The sequence below is a fragment of the Scyliorhinus canicula genome, chromosome 1 (genome assembly GCF_902713615.1).
Source record: "Scyliorhinus canicula chromosome 1, sScyCan1.1, whole genome shotgun sequence".
In the NCBI taxonomy this organism is placed as follows: Eukaryota; Metazoa; Chordata; class Chondrichthyes; order Carcharhiniformes; family Scyliorhinidae; genus Scyliorhinus; species Scyliorhinus canicula.
This window is the reverse complement of record NC_052146.1, coordinates 134,652,641-134,677,593: the sequence shown is the minus strand read 5'-3', so window position 1 is coordinate 134,677,593 and position 24,953 is coordinate 134,652,641. Positions and strand designations below refer to the sequence as shown.

General features: G+C 42.3%; 1 protein-coding gene across 5 annotated transcripts in view; it reads left to right on the top strand.

Annotated features, from left to right (window-relative positions):
- Positions 1 to 24,953, top strand: part of macf1a (microtubule actin crosslinking factor 1a) — an 837,043-nt gene that overhangs the window by 304,053 nt on the left and 508,037 nt on the right. The window lies entirely within an intron of this gene.

Here is a 24,953-nt window from a genome sequence, read left to right as displayed (position 1 = left end):
GCAGGATTTCAACCCTTGTTCCTCCATTTCTTTGTTCTACTTCACCTGTGTAAAGTTCTTTCGAGGTGTTTTGTTTTTAGAAGTGCTTTCACTGCAGGTTATTGTGCAGAAAGATGATGGCAGATTTTTTCAAACATGTGCTGAATTGTCAGCTGCCACAACATTTTACTTACAACATTTTTAATACCGATAAAATGTTCAAGCTTTATTTCTGTTTCCCTACCATCTTTTGAACGGAGCATCTATCAGTGCAGCACTCTCATTAGGTGCTCAAGTCTTTGATCAGGAGCTGAAGCAGTTGAAGTTTCAGATATTTACTAAGACTTTGAGCTATAGCTTCAGCAATGGTACAGACCATTGTTGGTTGCCTTGTTGGAAAATCATTGGTACAACTTCACACTGATTGCTCAGGATATTTTAGATGCATAATTCCTGGCTCGGTGTTTTGGGTTAAACCAATTATCTATGTTCAGAATATTGAATTATGTCATAATACATAAACCAAACAGTTTTTTTGAAGAGAGGAAAGATTTTTTTAAATGCCCATGCAACAAGATAAAAAGGTCTGTGTTATTTAAGAAAAAAATAACTTCTAATCCAAGATCGATTACTGTTAAGGTTATTTTACTTTTTAAAAATAATTTTCCGTATACAAGTGCAGGGGCCAGTCTGTTCTCATAGGTGAGCATCACATCATGTGCCTTGGTGTGATAATTTTAATAAAACCCAGGATAATGAACAGAAAACCTTTTCTTCTTGTTTACTTTAGCTGTTCGCTCTCTGCTCTGCCGCCATAAAATGATTTTCATGTTTTCAAGAAATAGTTTTATGGTTACATGAGGTGCTAGACTGGTAATTGCTCAGATAAGAAAAGGAATAAATGGTCTGTATTTCTCTTTGCTAATCTTGTTAAAATTAACTTTTGTGCATGTATTTGTTGTCTTGAATTCTTACCACTATAAGGGCTCCCAAACCTGAGTCAAATATGTGACTGAGCAAATCACATGGCATATTTGTTCTATGTTTGAAATTTTGTTTTGGCATTTCCCCTAAGCTACTGACCATAAGACCATAAGACATAGGAGTGGAAGTAAGGCCATTCGGCCCATCGAGTCCACTCCGCCATTCAATCATGGCTGATGGGCATTTCAACTCCACCTACCAGCATTCTCCCCGTAGCCCTTAATTCCTCGCGACATCAAGAATTTATCTATCTCTGCCTTGAAGCCATTTAGCGTCCAGGAGACAGCAGAGCATTTTGTGTTCTGAGCATTTTTATTGATTAGGTCTGATGTTCAACTACAGTTGGCTTTTAACTTCTTGTGCAATATGACTGAAATATAGGAGCAGCTACCACCGGTGAAATTGGACAGAAGTGCTTAATTTTTGTTACAAGGTCATCCTGCCCAACTCTAAATAATTCCATTAAGAAGTCTTTCAACACCAGGATGTAGAAATGCCGGTGTTGGGCTGGGCTGAGCACAGTAAGAAGTCTTACAACACCAGGTTAAAGTCCAACAGGTTTGTTTCGAATCACTAGCTTTCAGAGCACAGCTCCTTCCTCTGGTGAATCCATTCACCTGAGGAAGGAGCTGCACTCCGAAAGCTAGTGATTCAAAACAAACCTGTTGGACTTTAACCTGGTGTTGTGAGACTGTGCCCACCCCCGTCCAATGCCGGTATCTCCACATCATGGCTGTAATTCTAGGGTTGTAGAATCAGGCAGGAGTTGCCCACTTTTGATTTTTGGAGTCAGGAAAACTGTTCTCAATTTAGTGAGGTGCAGCACTGGCCCGACACTGGAATCCACTAACAGCAGAATGTCGGTTAAGGTCATTAATCTTCAGCCCACAGAATTTAATGGTGGTTCAAGGATTTAATGGGACTCGCAGGAGTCTTCTGTGCCCCTAAAGGCCACCCAGAAAACCTGCAGCCTCATGGGGTCAGGGGTCCTTTATTGTGAGGCAATTTGTGCCAGAGTGAGGGATCCAGCACCCAGAGGTTGAAGGGATGTCTTGAAAACCAATCTCTGGTCCTTGCATCCAACCCCCCCTGCCACTAGGGGGCTGGTTTAGCTCACAAGGCTAAATCGCTGGCTTATAAAGCAGACCAAGCAGGCCAGCAGCACGGTTCGATTCCCGTACCAGCCTCCCCGGACAGGTGCCGGAATGTGGCGACTAGGGGCTTTTCACAGTAACTTCATTGAAGCCTACTCGTGACAATAAGTGATTTTTCATTTTTTTTTTCACTAATTCTGTGCTGTAACCATTGTGATTCTGTGAAATTGCATCAGAACTAAATTCTGGCCATCATCTGTAGTGCATATTTAGCTTCCATATGTATGCTGGTGATATGCAATGCAGCCCCAGCCCACCTCTGGGTAGTCAGATTACCTGTTAGTCACAGCCGTGAATAAATTGAAACATTTCTCCCACTTGGACGTTGGGAAGAGATTTTCAGTTCCAGCCATGAATTCCATCATGCGACTGACTCCACCTGCTCCTTGGGCTGAAACTGAACAAGAAAATAGAGATGAGCCAGAGCTAAACTTACAAGTACTGCCAATTTCTCAAGTTTATCCGTCTCTGGCTCTGTTTCAGCCCCACCACTAAAACCCACATCCACAATTTTGTTAATTCCAGAATAGATGTTTCCTCAAAGTACTGTGAATAGGTTTCTCACTCTCTGCCCCCTGTCAACACTAAGCTTTGTTGCACATATCTTATCCCACATTAAGTTCCACTTGTCCATAACTCTCATGCTAATGAGGTAAATAGACTTCCTGTCCCACAGGACATTGATTAAAAAAATATATATATTTTGTCATCTCCTGTTTCTCTGGCTCAACTATTGCACAATCTGCCTTCACTTTGCCCTTCAGAGATATGAGCAGTCTTGGCCCTACTCCCCAAACCTCTGCTCCTTCTATTTCTCTCAATTTTCAGCATGGTTTTATGAAAGGGAAATCCTGTTTGACTAATTTGTTAGAGTTCTTTGAGGAAGTAGCAAACAACATGGATAAAGGAGAACCTGTGGCTGTGCTGTACTTAGATTTCCAGAAGGCATTTGACAAAGTGTCCCATCAAAGATTATTGTGCAAAATAAGAGCTGATGGTGTCTGGGGTAACATATTAGCATGGTTAGAGGTATGGTTAGCTAACAGGATGCAGAGAATAGTGGTAAATGGGTCTTTTTCAGGTTTGCCAGAAGTGATTAGTGGAGTGCCACAGGTATCAGTGCTGAGGACTCAATATTTACAATTTATATCCAATGACTTTGATGAAGGGACAAAGTATTAATGGCACAAGTATAGGGAGGAAAGTGGGTTGTACAGAGGATATAAGGAGTCTGCAAAGGGATAGAGATGTGTTAAGTGAGTAGGCAAAAAATTGGCAGATGGAGTTTAATGTGGAAAAGATGAACATGTCCTCTTCAGGAAAAATAAAAAAAGAGCATATGATTTAACTGGAGAGCGAGATCTGGGTTTGCTGTTTCATATGTGATGAATATAGGTATTTTAGATATGTTGCTTTATAGGTATTTGGTGCAGTAAGGGTTAAAAGCCTGGGTTAATAGGGCAGCACGGTGGCGAAGTGGTTTAGCACTGCAGCCTCACAGCGCCGAGGTCCCAGGTTCGATCCCGGCTCTGGGTCACTGTCCGTATGGAGTTTGCACATTCTCTGTGTTTGCATGGGTTTTGCCCTCTCAACCCCAAAGATGTGCAGTGTAGGTGGATTGGCCATGCTAAATTGCCCCTTAATTGGAAAAATGAATTGGGTACTCTAAATTTTAAAAAAAAGCCTGGGTTAATGTGTGACGGCTGGAGTCGTGTTTTGAAAAATCCTGGTTTGAAAGGCAGCTAGACCTTTTGGAGACGGAGTAATTAAAGCTTCATAAAAGTAAGATCATAATTCATTCCAGCCATTGATCTTATTTGCTGCAGTTGGGCTGATGGACTTCTGTTTATATTAAGAAGGTTCCCTGGGGAGTAGATAATTGGAGAAACTTTGTTTAGCATAATACGATGATGCAGTTAATGGGAGGAGCCAGGGGCTGAGACAGTCAGGTGTGGAATTTCTGGAGAAGCGGTTTAGTTAGGATCCGTTCTGTGAACAGAGTAGCTTTTTCCCTGTGAATAGAACAGTAGTGCCTGAAAAGGCTGGTGGGTTAACCAGTAGTTTGACTTGGGCGAGAATCTACAGTTGGTTCCTTAAGGACATGGAATGGTTGGACAGGCTGGGCATATATCCATTGAGAGATGATCGGTTTGAAATATACACAATCCTGTGGGGATCCTGAAAGGATGTTTTGCCTTGTGGGAGTGACGAGAACAAGTGGGCAAAGTTTAAAAATAAGTAATCTCCCATTTATGATCAGGATTTTCTTTCTCTCCGGGTCTTGACACTTTGGAACTCTCTACCCCAGGCAGAGGTGGAGGTAAGGCCAATGAATATTTTAAAGGCAGCATTAGATATATTTTTGATAAACAAGGGAGTCGAAGGCTATCCGCTCGAGGCAGAATGTGGAGTTGAGGCTACAGTCTGATCAGCCATTCTTATTGAATGGTGGAGCAGGCGCAAGTAGCCAAATTACCTATATCTACTCCTTGTTTGTATGTAACCTTCTCAAAACTATGTTGAGGACGCTTCAACATAGCCCACCTGCTGCAAACACAACGACGACTCTGGTTGCGGCAACAATGGATGACGTCCAAACTAAACCAAAAATACCAGAGGTTGCAGTCAACATGGAAAAGCAAACACTTTGTTTGCCGACAACCACATAGAAATGAATGTCCTACGAAATGTTCAACTTGTTGACAGTTGTGTTTACTAATTGTCCATATTGTAAATTTTGGTAACATTATGTTGTGTTTCTTTGCCAGAACCTCCAATGTAGATGGGGAGGAAAGTGTTGTGTATTCATGTTTGTTCCAAATTGGAATAAGGTCACATGGCCCATTGAAGACCTCATCAACCATTTGCACAGCCAAATGGGCAGTCTTAACTTTACAGACTGTTAAGTGAATACCTTTCTAATAAAGCTCTTGTTTATTTGTACCTTTTGTGATCGGCAAACCGATCTTTAAAATAACCACACCAATATACTAATTCTGTGCACCTATCATCCCTGTGCTCCATTGGCTCATAGTATGACAATATCTAAAATTTAAAATTCTTATCTTTGCGTTCAAATCCCTGTGGTCTCCCCTCTCAAACACTGCAACCCCTTCTAGTTCTACACCTTTTAAGAACTTTGAGCTCCTCCTCTTCCGGCCTTGGCCTTTCTGCATCCTTGAGTTCTAGTGTCCCACCGTTGTCACCATGACTTCAGCCATGGAGACCCTAAATTCTGTAATTCTCACACAATCTCTTTAAGATGCTCTTTAAAGCCAACCTCATTAATTCAGATTTTGGTCATCTAGCACTTTGCAGCTTAGTGCAAAATTTTGCTCATTATTGCTCTTGTGAGCTGCTTGGCTATGTTAAAGGCCCTATAGCTCCTCTGCAAAGTGCATTGGGATTTTTCTCTGTGACAGACATTACACAAATGCAACTTTTGTTGATTTGTGTTTCATCTGCCAGGGGAAAGGGTATAAAGGTTGGTTAATTACAGCATAAATACAGAACATAATGCAAAGCAGACCACAAAGGTTCAGGAAATGAACTGTATTGACTGACACATTTTTGACTCTGTTGCTCATCTAGTGGATAACCAATCTCTGTGGTGCTGGTAAGTACAAAATGGCAAATTTGGGTTATGACTTCATCTAAAGTGCCAGAAATCAGTTAACGCCAATGCGTCAGCTACTGACTACAACAGCAAATACAGACAAAGTGCTTCTGCTCTGAGTAAACTTACAAGGATATAATGAAACTTGACCTGTACTACAAGTTAAACTAAAAGCTGCAGAACTTTTAAGTGTTTTTTTTTTCCAAAACTGTTTAAAACACCGGATATCTCTTCACAGGAAACATTGGTGGTTATTCACTTGAAGAACTAAAACATTTATCTTCTGTTAAGTGGTACAGCAGCATATCAAAACATTGCAGCAGTTCTTAGTTTCCTGGGAGGAGTGTTGGAGGAGAAATGCCAGTACCCAGCTCTTCTTTTCTAGGGCCTGTACTTTTTGCTGTTGGACATTTCCTCAGCATTGCTAGTGTCTGGTACTTTCATAGTCGTAGAGAAGGTGAGTATTCAGCACCTGGTCATGCGTGATTCAGCCTGGTGCAGGAAATGAATCATTTAATTTGGCCTGCATAATGTTTACTTCACTAATCTGCCTAAAAAGATGTTCCAGTACTTGCAAATTACTAATCATGAGCTGAGATAAGCATTTACCCCTTTTGGAATGGGATTGCTATAGTGAAGTGTCACAGTATTTAATGTAACTGGCTAAAAATTACATTTATTTTTTTTAGTAGAACAAATTAATGCTATATTAATCCAGTCTGTTTTAATGTTTTTATAAAATTATTGCTGTATACCTAATAAAATCACAAAATTGTTTGCTAAAATTATCAATAAGAGCAATGAAAGTCAAAAATTCAGATCAACTCCTCTTTCATATTTTTTTAGATAAATCTTTAGTTTTTTGAAATGCTTTATTACGCAATTGAAGTCTGTTCAAATGCAATCCTGTTGCTAATATTGTGGACAGTGAAAATAACTAATTTTGTGGTGACCTTTTCGTAATATTGCTTAACTTTTTTTATAGTGCTGGTAATGTCATTTAAAAAGAATAGCTTGTAGGTGCAACTAAGCCCAAGGATGTGAAAAAAATTTAAACTGGGCCTGAAACATTCTGGGTGCTTAGTGGTATCAGTTGACACACTACCAAAATCAGTAAATTTGAAAAGCTAACGTTAGTATCACAGAAGATTTGTTATTTCCACAATTAAGCAGAAATAGACAGACAAAAACAAACAAGTGTTCAAGTTAATGATTTATTTTTAAAGGGGATCCTTAAGCTGTCCATGTTGTGGTATTGCCATTTTTTTGCAAAACTTTGGTGGATAGTATTTATTATGACCCAACAGGCAAGAATTTACATCCCCCCTCCATTTCTACTTTGACCACGTATCTGTTACGGAACAAAACCTTAATAATTTTGTGGTATAAATTCATTTTGACAACTTTGAATATCTGGGGTTGTTTCATATGCTGAAACAATATTTTGGAAAATACAACAAAGCAGGCAATCAAAATATTTTGAAACCCGCAAAGTGATAAATATTAAATATTGTTAAATAAAATAAAGATAATTCCATCACTATCATTTGTCACTTTTTTAAAAACTGCTTCATCGCATGCATTCTCTTTAGTATACCTGTTGTGCATTCTAGACTACGGCCATTTCAATCTTTGCTGTCAGTATGGTACTAGCATTATATTGGCAGGATGGAATCAAGTGGTATAAGCTGGTCCATTTCTAATTGGCAGCAGCACCACAGAGCATAAAACCAGTGGAGTAGAGTTTAGTGAATGAAAAGCTCCTTACTGATAGGTGTGAACTAACCCAATTGTGAAACACTATTTTAATACAACTTAACTAAAATGGATTTGAGCAATGTATTGTTTTGCTTGGTGGGCATCAGTGTAAAAGATGATTTAGGTTTGTAATGATGCTGGAAAATCAGGAGAATTGTCTTCACCTCATACACAGTAACAGTAGTCTTTGACTCTGGTACCGTAAACTCGAGAGCCTGCGAGACACAATGCATGATTAGGGACTGAATAGTTAAGATGGCAATTGTGACTAAGATTTGTATTTTGCATTACTCAATAGGGATCTTAAGGAGAAATGGAAAATTGATTCTTCAGTGGCCCCATTCCACATTCAAAGGGCAGCATCTGTGATTACGATATAGCTTTCAAGGCTATGAGGATAATGAATGAAAATTAAGTTAGATTTTTCATCTTTGATCGGCAATTGTATTGGAGATATAGGTTTGAGTTTGCAGCTTTAAAATCCAGTTAGCCCTCTATTCATGTTGTGCAGGTGCTAGGCCTTGGAACAGTAACGGGCAGCCTTTGGCCACATCATGGTTCTTGAGTGTGGCCCACAAAACATTTTGTTGACCATGGCCCAACCTCGGGGTTGCCACATTCCACTGATTTCCATGCACACAGCAGTTTTTCTTTTTACTAGTTTGACTGAAGTGATACGCTTGTAAAGCAAGGGCAATTAAAGTGAGTTGCATGCTGATTGCATATAGCATTGACTGAGAGCAGTGTCGAAAGTATAAATATTTATTTTGTTTTTACCATTTTAAGTTGATAAAACTTATATAAATATTGAGTGTATATTAAATCTATTAAATCTTATTCATGAACTTCCGGTGGCGGCCATGGTGTGAGTGTTCGTACATTTGGTGGCGCCCACTCATGGCGGTTTTTTCGGACCTTTTCCCCGGTTAATGTGAGGAGGAAAAAATGTGCAGGAGTGCCAGCAAAAGAGTGACCCACTGGTGCATGGAGCTGAGGACCATAAGTGGTCACAAAAGATGGGAACAGAGTGCAAAAGCTGGTGCAGTGTTTGCGACGCATGTGGAGATGGCAGAGGTTCAGGGAGCGGCCCTGCCGGCTCAGTGGTCAGCAGAGCAGCTGGTGGGCTTCCTGAACGATACGTGCACCCAGCAACGCAAGGAGATATGTGGCTGCCCCAGAGACGAGACTCTTAAAGGAGCGGCAGAAGCTGCAGATGGAGTTGGGCTATTATCTATGGGTAAGGCGGTGGGGCAGCTGAGAAGGGCGAGAGGTGCGATGTATTAGTATGGGGAGAAGGCGAGCAGGATGCTAGCGACCAGTTGAGGAAGCAGGAGGCAGCAAGGGAGATTGTAAAAGTGAAGGACACAGGTGGGAATACGGTCTTGGACTTGGCAGGGTTGAATGGGGTGTTTAGGAACCTCTATAGCAGGCTGGTCAGAACTCCCAGCCGAGGTGGAGGGGATGAGGTGGTTTCTGGAGAGGTTGGAGTTCCTGAAGGCGGATGAGAAGTTGGTGGAGGGCCTGGGGACCTCAATTGAGTTGGTAGAAGTAGTGGAGGGGCTGGAGGCGATGCAATCGGGCAAGGCTCCGGGTCCGGGCGAATGCCCCGGGTCCAGGTGGGTACCCGATGGAATTCTACAAGAAGTTCTCGGGGGTATTTGGACCGCTGCTGGTAAGGGCTTTCAATGAGGCAAAGGAGCTGGGAGTGCTCCCCGGCATTGTCGTACATTCTAAAGCGGGATAAAGACCCGGAAGAATGTGGGTCATATAGACCGATTTCCCTGCTGAATGTAGATGCTAAGCTATTGGCTAAGATCTTGGCCTCTAGGATCGAGGATTGTGTAATAGGGGAGGACCAGGCAGGGTTTGTGAAAGGGGATCTGGCGGCCAACATCAGGAGGTTACTTAATGTCCTCGTGATGCCTCCAGAGGGACGAGAGGTCGAGGTGGTGGTTGCCATGGACGCAAAGAAGGCCTTTGAGTGAAGTGGGAATACCTATGGGAGGTCCTAGGGCAGTGTGGGTTTGGGCAGGGTTTTATGGACTGGGTCTGGTTGTTGTATCAGGCACTGGTAGCAAGTGTGCGGACAAACCGGGTAAGTTCAGATTGTTTTGGGTGGCACCGGGTGACTAGGCAAGGGTGCCCACTTTCCCCACTGCTATTTGCCCTGGCTATGGAGCCGTTGCCAACATCGAGGGTCATTGGTGGGGTGGGTACAGACAGTGAAAATTACGCTTGTCTCAAGGTTTTGGTTTGTCTTTCAGAGCCTTCCAATTTTTATCCCCAAGGCGTTCTTTAAAAAAGTAAATGTGGTGATCTCAGGATTTGTTTGGGTGGGTAAAACCCAGCGCGTAAAGAAGGTGCTGCTGGAACGGGGGCGAGGGGGAGGGAGGCTAGCTTTTCCAAATTTTATAAATTATTATTGGGTGGCGAATATAGCAATGGTCTGGAAATGGGTCGAGAGGAGGGATTGGTATGGGAGCAGGTGGAAGCAGCTTCATGTAAAGATACGAGTTTGGGGGCATTGTTAATGGCAGCTCTGCCATTCTCACCGGCCAGGTACTCCACAAGCCTGGTAGTAGTGGCAGCCCTGAGTGTGTGGGGATAGTGGTGGCAGCACATGGGGTTGGAGGGGGCACCGATATGTGGTAACCACTGGTTCGCTCTGGGGGCACTGGATGGAGGTTCCAGAGGTGGCATCGGTGGGGATCGAGCGATTTGGAGATCTTTTTATTAATGAGGGCTTCCCGAACTTGAAGTAGCCAGAGGAGGAGTTTGAATTGCCAGGTGGGAATGGGTTCCGGTATTGGCAAGTGAAGGAATTTGTGCGGACGCACGTTTCGAATTTACCGCACCTGCCGCCCCAGGGGCTACAGGATAAGGTGGTGTCGAGACTACGAGTAGGGGAGGGAAAGGTTTTGGAGATATACAGGGAACTGATGGAGTGGGAAGGAGCCCCGATAGGGGAGGTGAAGAGAATGTGGGAAGAAGAACTGGGTGAGGAGTTGGAGGCCGGATTATGGGAGGAGGCCCTGGGCGAGTCGATGCATCCTTGTCTTGTGCCAGGCTCAAGCTGATACAATTTAAGGTAGTCTGCATGGCACATGTGACGGTGGCCTGGATGAGCAGGTTCTTTTGAGGCTGTGGAGGAAAGGTGTGGGAGATGTGCGGGGGGCGTCCTGCGAACCATGTCCATATGTTTTGGACATGTCCAAGGTTGCAAGGTTTCTGGCAGGGGTTTGCTGACATCGTGTCAGAAGTTTTAAAGGTGAGGGATTGGATTTGTTTATTGTCACGTGTACCAAGGTACAGTGAAAAGTATTTTTCTGCGAGCAGCTCAACGGATCATGTACATGACAAGAAAAGGAAATAAAAGAAAATATATAATAGGGCAACACAAGGTACACAATGTAACTAGATAACACCAGCCTCGGGTGAAGCATACTGGAGTGTAGTGTTAATGAGGTCAGTCCATAAGAGGGTCGTTTAGGAGTCTGGTAACAGCGGGGAAGAAGCTGTTTTTGAGTCTGTACATGCATGTTCTCAAATTTTTGTTTCTCCTGCTCGATGGAAGAAGTTGGGAGAGTGAGTAAGCCGGGTGAGAGGGGTCTTTGATTATGCTGCCCGCTTTCCCCAGACAGCGGGAGGTGTAGATGGAGTCAATGGATGGGAGCCAAGTTCATGTGATGGACTGGGCTGTGTTCACAACTCTGTGAAGTTTCTTGCAGTCTTGGGCTAAGTGATGCCATACCAGGCTGTGATGCAGCCAGATAGGATGCTTTCTATGGTGCATCTGTAAAAGTTGGTAAGAGTTAATGTGGACATGCCGAATTTCCTTAGTTTCCTGAGGAAGTATCGGCATTGTTGTGCTTTCTTGGTGGACCAGGATAGATTTTTGGAGATGTATGCCCCTAGGAATTTGAAACTGCTAAGCATCTCCACCTCGGCCCCATTGATGCTGACAGGGGTTTGAACAGTACTTTGCTTTCTGAAGTCAATAACCAGCTCTTTAGTTTTGCTGGCATTGAGGGATAGCTCATTGTCGCTGCACCACTTCAGTAGGTTTCAATCTCCCTCCTATATTCTGACTCGTCATTATTCGTGATCTGGCCTACTATGGTTGTATCGTCAGCAAACTTGTAGATGGAGTTGAAACCAAATTTTGCCACACAGTCGTGTGTGTACAGGGAGTATAGAAGGGGGCTAAGTACGCAGCCTTGTGGGGCCCCCGGTATTGAGGACTATTGTGGAGGGGGTGTTGTTGTTTATTCCTACTGATTGTGATCTTTGGGTCAGAAAGTCGAGGATCCAGTTGCAGAGTGAGGAGCCAAGTCCTAGGTTTTGGAACTTTGATATGAGCTTGGCTGGGATTGTGGTGTTGAAGGCGGAGCTGTAGTCAATAAATAGGAGTCTGATGTAGGATTCCTTGTTGTCGAGATGCTCCAGGGATGTGTGTTGGGCCAGGAAGATGCCATCTGCTGTGGACCAGTTCCGGCGGTATGCGAATTGCAGTGGATCAAGGCGTTCTGGGAGTAGGAGGTGATGCGCTTCATGACCAACCTCTCGAAGCACTTCATTACGACTGGTCAGGGCCACCGGACGGTAGTCATTGAGGCACGTTGCCTGGTTTTTATTTGGCACCGGTATGATGGTGGTCTTCTTGAAGCAGGTGGGGACCTCGGAGCAGAGTAGGGACAGGTTAAAGATGTCCGCGAACACATCTGCCAACTGGTCCGCACAGGCTCTTAGTGCACGACCAGGGATCCCATCCCGACCCGTCGCCATCCGAGGGTTCACTTTCAGGAAAGCCAATCTGACTTCGGAAGCTGTGATGGTGGGTATAAGAACATAAGAACTAGGAGCAGGAGTAGGCCATCTGGCCCCTCGAGCCTGCTCCGCCATTCAATGAGATCATGGCTGATCTTTTGTGGACTCAGCTCCACTTTCCGGCCCAAACACCATAACCCTTAATCCCTTTATTCTTCAAAACAAATGGGTGTGTTATGGGCGGCTGGGGCACTCTAAAGCGGATCGTTGGTTTCCTGCTTGAACCAAGCATAGAATACATTTTGTTCATTGGGAAGGGGTGCGCTGCTGCCGGAGATACTGCTTGGCTTCGCTTTGTAGCCCGTTATGTTGTTTAGGCATTGCCATAACGGCCGAGAGTCTGTAACGCTGGTCTGAGACTCTAGCTTGGTCTGATATTCTCTTGTGGCATCTCAGATGGCTTTGCTGGATTTCTCGTATAGGTCAGGGACCCTGACTTCAACGCCTCAGACCTGTCCTTCAGTATGGAGTCAGCCTTGCGATTGAGCCATGGTTTCCGGTTGGGGAACGTACGTACTGCTTTCTTTGGCACGCAGTCGTCCACACATTTGCTGATGAAGTCTGTGACGGTGATGAGGCATACTCATTTAAGTTGGTTGCTGAGTTCTTAAATATGGACCAGTCCACTGTCTCCAAGCAGTCACGTAGGAGCTCTTCTGTTTCCTTGGACCAGCAGTACAGGACCTTCTTAGCTGGATTCTCCCGCTTGAGTTTCTGCTTGTATGCCGCGAGAAGGAGCACCGTCTTATGGTCTGATTTCCCAAAGTGCGGTCGGGGATGGAACGGTAGGCACTCTTGATTTTTGAGCAGCAATGGTCAACAGTGTTGTCTCCCCTGGTGGGACAGGAGATGTGCTGGTGGAATTTTGGCAGTACAGTCTTGAGGTTGGCCTTGTTGAAGTCCCTGGCCACTGTTTCGTAGTTGTTTATAACTGTGTACAGTTCTTCCAGAGGTGGTGATCTTTGGTGTGTCGGAAGACCCGGGAGCCCAGGGGATGAGAGAGGCTGATGTCCTAGCCTTTGCCTCCCTGGTGGCCCGGAGATGGATTTTACTAGGTTGGAGGGTCTCGGAATCCCCAAAGTCGACGGTATGCGTTAGGGTTAGATTTGTGAAAGTTAAAGGGCAGGTTAATAGGGTTGTGAAAAAGGCACATGGGACACTTGCCTTTATCAATCAAGGCATAGATTACAAAAGCAAGAAGGTCATGTTGGAGTTGTATAGAACATTGGTGAGGCCACAACTGGAGGACTGTGTGCAATTCTGCAATTCTGGTCGCCACATTATAGGAAGGATGTGATTGCACTGGAAGCGGTGCAGATGAGATCCACCTGGACATTGCCTGGGATGAAACATTAAGTTTTGAAGCGAGGTATGATAGACTTGGTAGTTTTCATTGGAGCAGAAAAGACTGAGGGGTGACCTGATCAAGGTGTATAGGATTAGGAGGGGCGTGGATAGGGAGCAGCTTTTCCTCTTAGTTGAAAGGGTCAGTCACAAGGGGACGCAAGTTCAAGGTGAGGGGCAGGAGGTTAACGGTGGATTTGAGGAAAAGCTCTTTTACTCAGAGGGTGGTGATGGTCTGGAATGCATTACCTGGAGGGTGGTAGAGGTGGGTTGCCTCTCATCTTTTTTTAAAAAAAAGTACCTGGATGAGCAGCACTTGGCATGTCATAACACTCAAGGCTATGGGCCAAGTGCTGGCAAATGGGATTAGGTAGGTTAGGTGTTTTTCATGCGTTGGTGCAAACTCAATGGGTCGAAGGGCCTCTTCTGCACTCTGAATCTGCGATTCTGTACCCAATAGCAGATTGGTGTCTGCTATCAATGGTACCTCCAATACAGTAATTGGCAAGAGAATAAACAGTTGCTATTTTAGCCATGCTTTCCCTGCACAAAGGATTGTGGCAAATAAGACAGTTTGTTGCCTGTTGTAGGAAATTCCCATTCTGTTTCAACCTCAGCTTTCTGGAAAACAACTAGATTGTGGGGAAACAAGACAAAATCTAAAACTGTCCCCTATTGATTGTTCCTATTTAGTGGGATTTGAAGCCTATGATGTTGTATTGAATGAGATTGAGAAAAGCATTCAACGATGGATGTTGCTCAGCTGAAGCTCTATTAAATAAGGCAACGTTGCTGCCATGATTCTTGGAGAGTTAAACTAGTATGGTAGTAGTTTTGAGAATGGTACATTGTGTTTTAATTTAGTTATGTTTCTGTGGAACCTTGTTGTTTGCTACCATGAAGAACTAAAACTGCTGTCGACAACATTTAATTAATTCGACCCATTGAGAAATGACCTCTCTCATCAGGATGATGGTTTTAACACTGAAAGTTGGGGTCACATGAAGTACATCCAATCAAAATTATACATTTTTAAGGGAAAACTAGGGTAAAGCAAATGAAGGAGAGGGGAATGAAAGGTTCATGCAGATCTACAAGGGAGTCTAGGGTTATGGGGGGGGGGGGGGGATCTAGGGTTATGGGGGGACGCTAAGGGTTTTTGGAGGGGGTGCCAGCAACAAAGTGGAGGTAAGGCTACAACTCTAATCAGCCATGATCTTATTGAATGACTGAGGAGGCTTGAGGGGTTGAATGGTCTACCACACCTCCTAGTTCTTATGATTTTAGATGGGGTAAGGTGAAGAAGGATAAATAGAGGCCTGTGTGGAACACAAATGCTGAAACTGATCAATTGGGTGGGATAGCCTGTTTCTGTGTTGTAATTCTATCCAATGTACAGTTTCTCATACTACCCCTATATAGGTTTATCTTTGCCGATTACAGATTACTAACTGGGTGGTGAAGTAATATCTTAATCTAGAAAGAAGTGCACTGCAGCAAATAAACTCTATTTTAAAAGTAAATAGAATAATAATGAAGCAGTACAATGGGATAGTTGGATGCAAGTTGTTGTATTGTTTGCTTGCATGGATCCTTCCAAATCTTAGTATGAATGAATGGGTAGGCAGAGTGGAGGCAATAAGAAAATAACATCCAAGTCCTGCTTTGATGCTTTCTGCCACATAACATTTTGGGTAAGATAAATCATCATTTATTTTTATCATGAAAGTGTATTGGTTGAATCTGTTGCTCTTTTACCTGAACCGCAAGACGCGAGTACGTTTCTTGTATTGGACAAATGACCACATAACCAGTATGTTAGTTCAACTATAATTTATTATTAAACACAGGCTTGGTTCTATGCGTAATAAACTGCATGCAGCTACTTATTAAACTACACCTAACAACTAAAATGACCTTTACTTAACTTCCAAGTGACCGGCTCTGTGCAGGTTAGATAGGGCCTTTATCTGCATCCTCACGTGTGTCGGCTGGAAGTCTTCAGGTTCGTCTCGGCTGTGGCTCGTCCTTCAGGTAGCGATCGCGGGTCCTTGAACTTGGCCGGTCGATATGCTGCAGTTGGTCAGAGCAGAGGTCGGTCCCAAAAGAGACCGAATGCTGGTTGCGCAGTTCTTCTTATCCCCCGATCTTTCGCGCTCTTTTGGGTGATCCCAACTCGGGATCCAATGGATCGTTAGGGTTTCGATCACCCGAATCGATTCTGGCCAATTAGTGGCGGGTACCTCGATGGCTTGGGCGGGTCTGAGTTGCTATTGGCCAAGGCATGTATGCACTCCCACATAAGAAAAATAGGCACCCCGAGTCTGCTACTATTGCTACGTTTTGATCTGTGTCCCATTGTCCTGGGGAAATCAGTGATTGACCTTTAACAGGTGTGAGTTTCAGTTAGGTCTGGTTTCCCTTTGCACAGTACACAGGGGCTGTGTACCGTCTGTGTCCCAACCTGACCAAAATTCCCATTATCCTTTGCGGCCATTTTAGATGGCCACAGATCATAGGAAATTGGAGTCTGCTTTCAAGTTTGATATTTAATTTAGTCCCAAGCTTAAGGAAGTTACTGATGAAATTGATCAATTATTGCAAGATAAGTTTAGTAAAAGGAGGATTAAGGATAATTCTAGAAGCTGCAGGGCCAGTGAGACTGGCATTTGTAGTGAGGCATGTATTGATGAGTATCCTGAATGAATAACGAGGTACATTGATGCATTTAAAATAAGGGAGTAGCATAGCCGTTTCAGGTGGAAATCTTGCTTGAGGCAATACTTTGCTGAAGTCTCATCAGGAAAATCACCTTTTTTTAACCGACTGGATAGTGTTTAATAAAGCTTTTGGCAGCACACTTAACGGGGAAATTGATCTGCAGGATAGAATGGGGTGCATCAGGAAGAGTGGAATATATATTGGTTCATGCAGAGAAGCAAAGGAGAGGTTAAATGGTGCTACATGAGAGTGGAAAAGGGTGATGAATGTAACACCTTGGGCACTTATTTGTTTTTGATCCATTATTTTTTACATTGTACATTAGTAAGTGACGTTTCCCAAATATGCAAAATATTAAAAATTGGGTGGAAAATAGCTGGGAACAAAAAGATTGAATACAAAATGATCTAGATAGCTTGGGGAGTTCTGAAAATGTGCAGATTTTTCTTAATATGAACAAGTGCAAGGTGATGAGATTGAGACAAGCAGTAGAAATGTACAGGACACAACACGAGAGGGGTTAGTGATGCAACAATGAAGAATGCACTTGAGATTTTAGGCTGTATAGTCAGAGGGATAGAATGAGAACTGGTGGGGGGGGGGGGGGTGTAGTGGGGATGGGGAGAGAGAAAACTAGAGATCAATTGTTCAGTTCCACCTAAAATATTGTGTACCTTTTTGTCAGCAAAATTACAGTGAGAGCAGCCTGGCATTAAAGGAAGTACTGAGGAGAGCAATTAATCTGATTCCCAGGATTGAGGGCCTGAACTATGAGACTGGAAATATTTGCATTCAGTGGAAAACAGTCTAGGAATTCCCGAATTGAAATCCAGAAGTCTAAAAGGGTGTGTAGATAAACTGAATCATCATAAACTTTTCACAATTATCATAAATCTTTCCTCTTCCAAACTTGACTGGCAAAAGAATACATATAATTTAGATATAGTTACCGCACATTGGGTAGAAAAGACTGCGTGTACAGACTTTGGGGGTAGCTATGTTGAAAAATTCAACCAAGAGTTGTTTAGATTTTTTGGCAAATTTTTGATGTATCTCTGGTGTAGCGTTTTATTTTAGGATTGTCCAGATGGTCTGCAGTAGTGTTTATAAATCCTGCCAGCCCAGTGGTAGTGGGAATGGTTAAATATTCAAAATAATAAAGCTATTTTAGAAAAAAATACTTCTGATTTACATTTTTAGATTTTTAGGACTGACTGAATTGTAAAACTGGAATGATCGACCCTAATGTCATTGAAGGAAGCAGCAGCTTGTGGAAAATGAATGAGGGGTAGAAAGAGGGGAGAGAGGGTGGGGGAGAAGAGAGGAGAGGAGGTAAAAAGGGGGAGGGGGGGGGGGGAGAGAAGATGCAGGGGGAGAGGAGAGATCCCTAGTGGTAGTTTTTATTAGCTGCATGATTTTAGGTGACACCACCAGGCTCCTTTTCATCCGTGTTCGTATTTCTATGAATCATTTTAAGCTTTGAGGAAATGACGTTGGACTGCCATGTTTTAAGGAGGTTGATCTGACAGTGTACTTGAAAGCAGTGCAGCACAGATATTGCAGCAATGGCAGGTGAATACAGCAGAAAATTATAGCTGTTCCAGATAAAGGCTGCCAGAGTATTACACAAGCTGCAAACGGTATTTATAGCGCTTGAGTAGTGTGCTTGTTATCAGCACGAAGCAAGAAAAAAAGGGAAATGGTTGCAGCCTATGGTACGTTTCAGTACCTTGTGCGTATCTGATTCAGTTCAGTAATGTGGGTCACTGGAAAATTAATTATTGGAGAAGAACGAAGATTCATCAGCTCTTTCTTTTGAGCTTTTAATTTGACTGAAGTTTTGTGGCAACTGGATGACTGAAACAAGCCTGACTGGAATTTGTAAGACAGAGCAATAACTGTAGGAATGTACAGATGGAAGCAGCAGTTTATCACTAAGAGACGTACTTCATCTTAATCGCCTCTGCCGCTATAATTTCAACTGGTTTTAATAAATCCCGAAAACATCTTGTTTCCAACTTTTGGATTCAAAGTTTCAATGTCTGCAACAGATATGAATGACATTCAGCTTCACATGTACTCCTCTGGAGTTTGGCAATTTGCAAAGGCCATTAAGGTGGTTTAATCAAAAGAGAATTGGGGAAAATCCTTATTTAAGCTTTCAGGAAGTGGGCGGTTCACGTACTTGTATATCACACTTCTGGCCCGTTGCATCATAACATTCTGTTGTACTTCAAAACCTCAAGCTTTTGAGTAGAAAACGAAGCATAATGTCAGCTATGCGTGCTGGTAAAATGTGGGGCCTCTACAGTAATGACAGGGAGTTGAATGCAAGCCTGGTTTCCTTGATGTGCTGTATGGGTCAGTATGATGCTTTCATTCTTTTAATACTATAGTTATAGTAATATTGCACTTAAGACTGTTAGTTTTCTTTAATTGCTGGAAAAATACTAATCTGTACCATTGGAAGTCTTGGGTAGTTTCAAATGAGAACATATTTTTAATGGTAGTGGCAAATTGTATATTGGTAACATTTTTCTCTTCCGCACTGCCTCCCTCTCTCTCCCCCCCCCCCCCCCCCCCCCCCTCCCCCAATTGAAGACATGTGGAATAATTGTTCCATTTGAGTGCTGTTGATTTATGAATCTAAGTCTTGCAAAAACTATTTCAGTCTCTTTAATTTAATATGTTGGGCACTCTTCTAGTACTGATACTTAAAATTTAAAACTGTTACTTAAAGACCCAGTGGTAATCAAATGTTGCATGTAAAAATCGAATATTTAATATAAATTGAATTTCATCCTGTGCTTTATTTTTATTCGATAAGTGTTTGGAAAATACAACCTATTTACGTAGTAAACTTTTTCATGGAGGAATTTTGGGCCTGCAATTTCTCTACAATGGGCAGTGAATTCTTTACATCTGGCAACTGATGATTGGGGCAAATAGTTTTCCATAAAGGGGAAGTGAAAACATCAGATTTAATGGTTGTGTGGTTTTGAACTAGTTACACTCAGCTTTGGTTAAATATCTACTTTAGATGGGATGGGACACAGAAGGAAAGCAAACTTATTAAGGTAAATATGTATTTTTTAATTAAAGATGTGTTGAGTTGACGTGTAATTATTTAACAGAACCATCATACATATACCTTAATTTATTTTTGATATTGATCTCCACGTACTATTTTTTTTGAACACTCTGTAGCATTCCCCTTGTAATACCTAATAGCAAATTATTTCTCATGGTGTCGACCATGAGAGGATGTTGAATAACACAACGCTGCAGAAATTGACTTACGTTTTGAGTATTCCATGCTATTTTAAATGATGCTTAACACATTCATTTTGTGTTGCCATTTACTCTGTTTGGTCTGAACCATAGTGCATGGTCAGGCCAGACTGAAAAACATGGTCTTTGTTTTAGGTATTCACCTGTAATAATCTTTATTAGTGTCACATGTAGGCTTACATTAACACTTCAATTAAGTTACTGTGAAAATCCCCTAGTTGCCACACTTCGGCGCCTGATCGGGTACACAGGGAGAATTCAGAATGTCCAATTCACTTAATAAGTACATCTTTCGGGACTTTTGGAGGAAATTGGAGTGCCTGGAGGAAACCCGCGCAGACACTGGGAGAACGTGCAGACTCTGTACAGACAGTGACCCAAGCCGGGAATCATACCCAGGTCTCTGGCAACGTGAAACAACAGTGCTAACCACTGTGCTACCGTGCCGCCCCTATATTTGGGTAGTGAACATGCACAATATGGCATTAAGTTGACTTCGTAAAAATCAGATTGTAGTAACTAAAATACATATCTGCACATGTTGAGTAAACTTGTCCAAACGTTTTTTAAACACGTAACATATGGGGAAGGTGACTGAGAATGTGCAGCATTAAGTTGATTGTCTTGGCCGTTACATGTTGATAGTTTGACCAATAGTGCCAGCCGTGATTCAGTGGTAGCACTCTTGCCCATGACTCAAAATATTTTTCAAACACCATTCAAAAGACTTGAACTCAAAATTTAAGCTTAGACCCTAGTGATAAGTGCCACCTTCCAGATGAGATGTTCTTCCTAATGTTCTTTTTAAAATAAATTTAGAGTACCCAATTTTTTTTTTTTTCCAATTAAGAGCTTGGCCAATCCACCTACCCGGCACATCTTTGGGTTGTGAGGGCAAGACCCATGCAGACACGGGGAGAATGTGCAAACTGCACATGGAAAGTGACCCAAGTCCGGGATCAAAGCCTGGGTCTTCTGCACCATGAGGCAGCAGTGCTAACCACTGTAACCATGATGAACCCATTCTTCCCAATGTTCTGACCATTATTTATCCCTCTTTATCATAAAAACATTAGGACATTATCACATTACTGCTTGTAAAACCTTGCTTGTGCACAAGTTGGCTGCTGTATTTCTTTTATGGGGGTAGGCAGGAAAATGCAGTACCAAGGTGCCTTGGTAGCATCAGCAGTGCCAGGGTGCCACCATGCCCAGAGGACAAGTACATGGGGCCTCTAATCCTCTGGGAGATCCCCACGAGTGCCGTTCTGTCCGGCCTCTGTTTGTGGAGATCAGTAGTGAATGGCACTCGCCTGAGGTCTCCGAGGCAATGATAGATCCCAAAGTCTCAGGTGCCTCGGGAAACTGCATATTAAAATGAGGCTAGCTCTCTTGCTCTAATATGCAGAATTGCCAAAATGCGATCCCGCCCACAGTGGGTTCGATCTCGCAAAGCGTTGCGCACAACACGCTGCAATATAAGGGCAAGTGTCTGTCTTCCTTGACAAGGAAGGACCATTTGCTTTAATCACTACTGATTTGATGAGGATTTGTTTTCATCGTTTTGACAATTCTGGGTGGATGATAGAATTTTTTATGTTTGTATATAAATATTTTAAATTGCTCTAATCTCACAATTGTTTTTGACATTCTCAAACCTGAAATTGGAGAAGAAACCATTTATGACCAGATTTTTTCTCTCCATTCTGTTTCCCAATGTGTGGGCCAACTATAGAGAAGAGATTGGGTTACAGACCCCATCCTAGCCTCTTCAAATGCCACTCCGGGATAGCTCTTGTGCATTGTTTACCCTTTTCTCAAGAGATCACTTGTACAGCTGAAATTAAGAATGTATTGTTGTTCCGTTTTGGTGCGCGTGAACCAAAATAATTTAAACTCCCAAATCTAGTAAATTAATTAATCTTTGTTTAAACTCTTAATTTACATGATGTGGAGATGTCGGCATTGGACTGGGGTGAGCACAGTAAGAAGTCTTACAACACTAGGTTGAAGACCAACAGGTTTCTTTTGAATCACTAGCTTTCGGAGCACTACTTCAGCTGAGAAAGGAGCTGTGCTCCGAAAACTAGCGATTTGAAACAAACACGTTGGACTTTAACCTGGTGTTGTAAGACTTCATACTGTCTTAATTTACAGATTAAGATGATGTCTCTTCAAAAATTAAAAAACATTTTACTAAGTTATTAAAGTGATTAAGGTGCTGCATTTATTGGTTTTCTGTATCTAAGACTGTTGTCACTGTGCACCGTCTACATTAATATACGTGAATGCCTATAAAGCTGGTCATCCTCAAATATTCTTAAATCCTTGAACTAGTTGGGAATCTGTCATTCCAGTGTTGTGACACCACCTCTGGTTCACTTCTCATCAGTTGTAGTATAACATTTCAGGCCAGTTCAAAGTTTGAAGGTTCCCAAATGTCTGTTATGTCTCCTGGGAACTTTTTATCAGTTTGCTTTTAACACTTGAGAATGATGCTAGCACAGCTGTTTTGTTATGCTAAAATGAATTCTGGTGGGGGTGAGAGAATTGCTCTGGCCTTTGTTGAAGTCTGTATGTATCACATTTGACATTGAGCTGTATGTGCAGAAACAAAGCACAGTCACTGGTGTAACAGATATTTGAGCTGTGTTACAATACCAAGACTGAGACTGGTGTAAAAGGCTAGTAATAGTTGCTTAATTTATATTGCAGGAATTCAGTCTACACCTCTCTGCCCCTTTTACCTCATCCTGTTTTGATACACTCCTTAAAATCTACTTCTTTGATCAAGCTTTTAATCATCTGATATAATGTCTCCTTATGTGGCTTGGTGTCATATATTGTTTTATAATAGTTTATTATGTTAAAGATGCTATGTAAATATAAGATGTTGCAATTTCACTGATTGAAGTAAATGGGTTGATACTTAAACTAGCAGATAAAATGCTGAAATACCTGACCAGGTTATTTTTTAACAACTAGAAAGAATTACAATGAAGCTTGGTTCATTTTAATATCCAGCACTGCACATAAATATAATTCCAATTTTAGTGTAAAACATTAATTCTGGACCTATTTTATGAGTCTGTTTACTGGATTTTTTTGTGAAAAGAAAGATTTTAGTTTTGAAATACTTTCTGCAGAAAATGGACTGCAGCATGCTTTTTTTTGGATTAAATCACCTGGTTGACTCTGTATGCTTGCATGTTTGCAGCTTTTGCAGTCAGTCTTACCTCATTGGGAATGAAGCACACACAGGATGTTCCATCTGTTCATCCAACAAATGGCAAACGTCTCCATAAAATTTTAAAAAAGTTATCAGTTGGAATTTGGATTCATTGACCAGCTCAGTACCAAGATCTCTCTTTAAATTCCGATATAGTAACTGTAATACATATGGTCCTGGATTTCAATTTCTCTTTCCCATCCCTCAAATTTTGAATTTACTCTATTTATTTTTTCTCCATTTCTTATTTTTTCATTAGCCAATCACCAACCCAGAAAACAAACCTCACACTTGTTTTGGGGAAGTTAAAATGTGTGGTGGAACGAACTATAGGTGATTCCTGTAATTTTTAAAGAAAGAAATCCCTATTATGAGCAAATGCTGAGGTACTGCTTGCCATTGACCAAAAGTCATGGCTTTACAATTAGGAGAGTTTCAGCATGTCTGCAACCACCCTGTGGTCCAGTACAATGAGTGCTATCAACTGTGCTATTATTCTGCACTCTGTGTTTTAACTTACGTATACGTATTGGTTTAGTCATATCTTTAGCCTTTCACTATGTTAATTTTGTTACGTTAATAGTGTTTTTGATTAATGCATGTTAAATCATTAATGGTTTTAATAGGTTCGACATCAAAATCTGATGGATCCCAAAGGTTGAGTTGTCCGTCTTCAGGTGTATACCTGAAGTGTTGCCTTATGCAGAGTACATACAATATATGTGAAATCACAGTTCTGAGCCAGGAGTTTGGAAATTGCACTTTCACATGGTAATCTGCCAAGTATGCAAGAATTATGAGGCTATGGGGACCAAATGCAGAAGAATTGCTTGGCCTTTGATCTGTCAATAAAATGTTTGTTGGATCCAATGGTCTATTCTTAATTCTGCCGTTATGAATTGGATGTTTTCACTTGCAGCATGCAAAATGTTTTACTTCAACGTTTTGATTTCGAAAAAAGTTAATTGGAAGTCCATTGAGAAGTTCACATATTTAGAGTATGATCTATACTGATTCACAGAGTTGTTTGTTACATAGTACTGTGTGCGATAGTTCTGAAACAGAAAAATATTTTGCAGTGGTCACGATTTAATGGCCTCGCTGCACCCTATTTGGTGTCGCAACTAGGTCGTTTAATCTCCCGACAGGCCTCTCCCAGGATTTGCGACACATGAAACATCTCATGAGAATTTATGGAATTTCGCGAGACATTGTGATCTGGATCTCAGCCTCCTTAGGCCATTAGGCTTATTTAGATATGTTTTTACTGTTGTCTCCTGTGGCCAGGGAACTAACAGCCGTTAATGGGAGATTTTGACCTGGTGCCATTTAGCATTCGTTTCCACTTTGTGGACCAGGTGTAACAGCACCTTGGGATCTCCCAGTCCTCTAGAAACCCCTGGGTGGTCAGGCTCTGGGAAGGGTGGCACTCCTGCTGACACCTGGCTGGCACTGCCAAACCTGGCAGTGCCAAGGTGCCAGTGCCAAGGACGGGCCCAGTCCCAGGGTTGCCTGCCATTAAGAGGTGGGGTGAGGAGGGGATTGTGGACCTGCAAGAGGTAGATTGGATGCTGTGTGGGACAATGCAGGAAATAATGTAAGTGCGAAAGTCCTGCCGAGGTTAAAAAAAAAATGATAAAAGTGCCGTTAAATAGTGGTGTATTTCTCGCCGTTTTAGGTACCAAGAAACACCCTGCTAAACACGCCCAAAACGGGACTCTGTTTCTGTCCTGTTCAGTCATGTCCAGTGATTTGTCTTCTGATCAAACTTGCCATTTTGCTGGATTTTGAGGCTAGATATTTAAGGATACATTAATCTAGGCTATGTACAGTTGTAGAGCAAATGCTGGTAACTGAGGGGAACAAGTGATCTATCTGATGTCTCCAAACGTGCAATCTATGGAATGGAGATGATGGTTCTGTCTGAAAGGAAAATTAAAAGTGGCCGTATGTGCTTTACAAACAAACATAGTGTCTGGTTATATGAGCTATGTAGGTGGTGAAGGATCTAAAATAATGTCCTGGTTTCTGTGGCATTTTTACCAACTCT